The following is a 5,534-nucleotide window of genomic DNA, read 5'->3' as shown; positions in this document are numbered from 1 at the left end:
TACTTATTCAGCCAATAAAATGCTTCCATTTATCATATGGCAGACGTGCCAAACCATTTCTTGTATTCTTCATGCCATTTCAAGTTTCAGCCAATCAGAGCGAGCACGCGTGCATGCGCGTATTTTTCTGAACATTCTTAATATCATGCTGTAGATCTTCATAATGTAGGACTGAAAATATGGTCACACTACTAATGTATCCTTACATTATGAGTTTCAAAAAATAGAAAAGTGTCTGATTTGGTCATTTCACGTATTGCACTGCTGCAAGCAATATCCATTATATTGTGCGCGCAAAATGACCTTCGTTCGGCAAGCGAGTTTACAAGTATATTAGGAACATAACCTACTTATTCAGCCAATAAAATGCTTCCATTTCTCGCGAAGAATTGATTCTTCATGGTCAAGAATTCTTCTATTTCTGAAAAATTCAACGGTGTCTGATTGGTTCACTTGACAGTTATATGGGTGTGTCTTCATTGGTCTTTGCTCAGCACACAAAAAGAAACTATTCAAAAACCACGTGCTGTTTACAATGATATTTAAACTTCCTAAGCCTTGCTACATTTTTTTTCCTACTGTAATCTTCTGTCGCCTTTTTGAATATCATTTTTTTTCACATAACGGTACATACAGAAAATACAACCATCGTCATGTATATTAGAGACGAAGCTTGTCTTTCAATACAGATTTAATCACAATTTTCATCAATTTTTTATTTGATATTAGACAGCGATACCCACTCCTGCTGACTAGGGCCTTGTCATTTTTCAAAAATATTACGATTCTTGTTACATGTGTGACGGGAACCAGTGTAATCAAGGGACTAAAATAAGACAAACCTTTCCCAAAGTACAAGTCCTATCCTTGATGTAATTATTTAATTCAATATACTCTATTGATTATAGTACTTGGGATTAGAAAGTCTTATTTAACCAATTGTATAAATGGGCCACACTGGTTAAATTATGTACCCAGGTTCTTTAGTGATTCCCAGATTATGATCATCACCTTGTTTTGAAATGAAAAGATTTGTAAAGTTTTATAATTTATCATAAAAAGGTAAATATGATTTTGTACTAGTTGATAACAAAAAGCAAAAAAAAAAAATGTTTGCAAAAATATAACAATTGGATTTATCAAATATAATTAAATATTTGAAAAATAGAGGGGGAGAATGTGACTCAAAAAAGAAATATGTATTTATTGAACTAAAGAGCTTCCATACACCCAAGAATGTAGGCCTATATAAAAATAAACATAGGAATAACCTATCAATATATGTAACTGAAATAAGGTAAGGGATATTTAATTCTACCCTGAACCAATACATGACTCTACTATGGGTAACTAACTATACATTAAACTACATAATTTTGCTATCGAACTTGGAGTTCTTAAAGCACGAACCTTGCGTTCTTGACCCCTAGCAGAGTGAAATTTACAAGTTGAGTAGCTCTATATATAGGTAGAGTTAGCCAATTATACACTAAAAATAAATGCCTAATCTGATTGGCTAGGACTAAGTCTCTTAACCAACAGAATTATAGAATACATATTACGTTTGGTGTGACTGACAATATGGCGGGTTCAATGAATTACTTAAAGACGTGAAAGGTAAACATCTGTTAAGTCGAAATATTAACTTTGTACTATTTTGACATGACTTCGGAAGTAAATACATGTATAATAGGCATAAGGTATAAACATATATTATAGCTATAAATCTGACTTAGTAAGATAGTAAAACATCAAAATTGTCACACATGGGTATTCATAAGTTCAGTAACTTTAATATCTTGACCATACCATTTCCCCAGTAAATCAAGCTATTTCAAATAATCTTGCGCTAACCTGAATGGGTTGGGAGTCCCTTCTGAAACCGCGTGTGTTCTAAATTGATTACGTGCTCGATAAGTACAACAAGCGGTCAAGTTGAGCCTTAAACTTTTCTCCATTGGCAGCTTTGGAGGACGTTCTGGAGTTGCTTTTCTGTTTCACCTTATCTGATTGGTTAGATATTTGTATTACAATTAACCAATCAGATAAGGCGAAACAGAAGTGCGAGTTCATAACCTACTTCAAAGCTGTCAATGGAGAAAATTTATGTATCCGATTAATAAATCGTCCGATTACGGCATATTAGACATCAATGACAGGGTTTAGGTTTAATAGTTTTGTAGAAAAACATCTCCCTGACAGAGTGTTTGCAAAAGTATGATAGGTAACACTGTTATTACCTTGGAAATCTGTCTCGAAGCGGGGAACCCCCCGTTTGTTTACAACTTTTGTTTCTTACCTTGTTTATTTTTATTATACCGAATAATTCTATTCTTTAAACGTGAGAAAAAGTTTAATCTGCTTGCATATAACGACATATAGATGTGTTTGACGGGGAAATTTTATATTTTTGAAATATAGACACTCTTACATTTTTTTTCATTAAAATAAGGGGGAGGAGGTAATTATATCCACACTTCAGTTGCCTGTGGTAACACAGATGTGGTGTTCGACTATTTATAAAACTGTTTAACTTAGAAAGTTGTTCAAGTTTGTTATGGGGGTTATGCTGTAAATCAGCTATATTTGTTTTACACTGCTGTTTTGTAAGTTTTGGGTGTTGATTTTTTCTTAAACTTTGCCGTGTTTTTGGAAATAGCGTCCGATAATGAAGACATGTTGTCTCTTAGAGACAGTGATACTGAAAAATTTTCAGACATTGAAGAACTATTTGGTAATAAATGAAGTTGCCACTAAAAGTTCGACTAGTAATGTCACAGATGACAAGAAAATTACTAGGGGGCGTAAAACGCAGACCCCAGGTACGTTAGATAAAATACGTGCAAAAACAAAGAAATTTAAGAAACAGGTAAACACAGATACAAACCCTTAAATAGTTAATGACATCAATTTCAGTAATTTGAAAACTCAGTTTGGGATAGATAAAATACTTGAGTCTATTTCAATATTGTCAAGTCAAATGGCCGAAAATACGGCGCGCAATTCTGGTCATAATAATGTTTCAGAATCTATGGAACACAATGACAGCAACAACAAACAAATTCCATCTTGCACTGTAACACTGGCAGATGTATACAATAAAAGTAACAAACCTGTAAAACAGTTTGTGTCTGTTCCAGATTATGATCAAAACAGTGTAGATTATATTGGTTATAACGGGCCAAATGACTTTGATTTTGATCTGGGTTATTTAGACAACTCAGAGCCCCCACCTTCAATCCCAGGTATTAATCCCAATGATGACTTCATAAATTTTTTGATAATAAAGGTTTGCAAATAACAATCGATAATGATCTGAAAGAGGACAGCAATTTCTGGGATACTGTGAAATCACACAGTTTCGTGGGGGTTTAATTTTCGTTGTTTTCGAGGTATGAAGAGACCCACGATTTCATGTCCACCACGAAATTTAAAATATTAAAAACATAACTACTCAACAATTCTTCATCCACGAATTCAAATACCCACGAACCAAGAGTTTTTAAAAACTAAAACCACGAAAATATGTGATTTTACAGTATTCCTCAATTACATTCTACGGAAAAAACAGGTGCTAAAGTTAATGATGGGTTGGCAAAAGGTGTAAATGCAGCAATATCTGTTAAGTCCGACAAAGAAGCTATGACTAAGTTGCTTAAACAATACGCACGCATAAAGAAATCTGGGATGTTATAGGAAAAATGCCCATGCAGTTGATTTCAACTTACAGATAATTCAGAAATCTATTGCAACAGGTTTAATTTCCCTTGTTCAGATTGCAGAATCTTTGATTAGTAAACAAGATACTGAATCAGTTAAAAACAAAAAGATGCTTGGTGATGCCATTCGCATGCTAGGAAACAGTTCTTACAATTTATCTATGAAACGCAGAAATGAAATCAAATCATGTCTGCAGCTGACTCCAAGGTATCAGAAAATTATTTCAGCTGAAATACCAGTGACCGATCAACTTTTTGGGGACAATTGTATGTCAAAATTGAAAGAAATCGGGGACATAAATAAACATCTCATTGGTATTAAATTCCCATTCTGGGATTCAAAACCCAGAATTAGCTTGCCGTTTACAAAAAACTACAGCAATCAAAATTACTCCAGCCAAATGTAAAGATACAACAATGCATACAGAGGCAGAGGCAGGTCAAGATTCATGGCCATGAACAGTACCCAGAGAGGACGAATTACTACAAGTAAGGGTAAGGAAACTTGATTATGAATACTGAACAAATTTTACAGATGATCAATAGATTTTAGATATGATTTATGCTGGAAATAAGATTGAACTTATGGAAATTCCTTTACAAACATATATGCCAAAACAAATCAAATTTAATAATAATGAAGAAGAAGATCTGATTTCTAAGTAAGTAGAAGATCTTATAGAAAAAGGTGTTATTGGGGAAATTTTTGATGTAGGAGATTGCTTATTTTTCTAATATTTTCCTAGTACCAAAAAAAAGGATGGAAGTTTACGACCAATCAATCTGAGGAATTTAAATGAATACATTGAGCATCATCATTCTAAGCAAGAAAATTTGTCTTATGCTTTAGAATTGATCAAAGAATATGATTTTTCATATTTTGGTATTAGTGTACATTCAGATTACAGAAAGCTTTTGACATTTGAATGGAAAGAAAAATTTTATAGATTTGTAGTATTACGATTTGAGCTATTATCATCTCCACGAATATTTACCAAGGTTCTTAAACCCAAATTTGCTGTATTCAGAGAGAATGGAATAAGATGCGGTTATTACATTGATGATTCCCTGATCATGAATCAAAATTTTCCTCAATGTTTAAACCAAACAAATTTGGTGACTTCAGAGCTACATAATCTTGGGTTTACCGTGAATATCAAGAAATCGGTTACTATTCCAACACAAAGAATTGTTTTCTTTGAAATTATAATTGATACCATTGAATATAAAATGTACTTAACAGAGGGAAAGATAGAAAAAAAATTAAATTGCTGTGAAGAACTAAAATCAACAAAACATTGTAACATTCGCAAATTTTCATCCTTGATTGGTTTGTTAGTACTTGCTTGTAATGCTATTATGCAAGGTCCCTTGCATTACAGAAATTTAGAATGGGGTAAAGAAGATAAGAATTTAAAATTGAACAATGACAATTATGATTCTTGTATGGCTTGTTCTGACATTGGTCTTTTCGAAATATATCGGTGGCATACAAATCTTAGGAGTCTGAATGGTAAACCGATTTAACCCAGTTCTATTTGATTTTTGGTTGAAAAAGATGCATCATTTAAAGGATGGGGTGCAAGATTTCAAAATAAAATGACAGGAGGTAGATAGACATGTGAAGAAGCGAAATTCCATATTAAGTTTTTGGAACTTCTTGCAATATTTTTTGCACTAAAATTTTTTTTCAAGAAGTTTTCTTCAAAGCATATCTGTTTCAAAACTGATAATACAACAGTTGTTTCATATATTAATGCAATGGGTGGTATGAAATCTAAGCAAGTCGTCAAACTAACGTTTGAAGTTTGGAAC

Source organism: Saccostrea cucullata, unplaced genomic scaffold, assembly GCF_032062105.1.
Source record: "Saccostrea cucullata isolate Sc308-1 unplaced genomic scaffold, CSIRO_AGI_Scuc_v1 ctg11076, whole genome shotgun sequence".
Lineage (NCBI taxonomy): Eukaryota > Metazoa > Mollusca > Bivalvia > Ostreida > Ostreidae > Saccostrea > Saccostrea cuccullata.
This window is presented reverse-complemented; position numbering follows the sequence as displayed.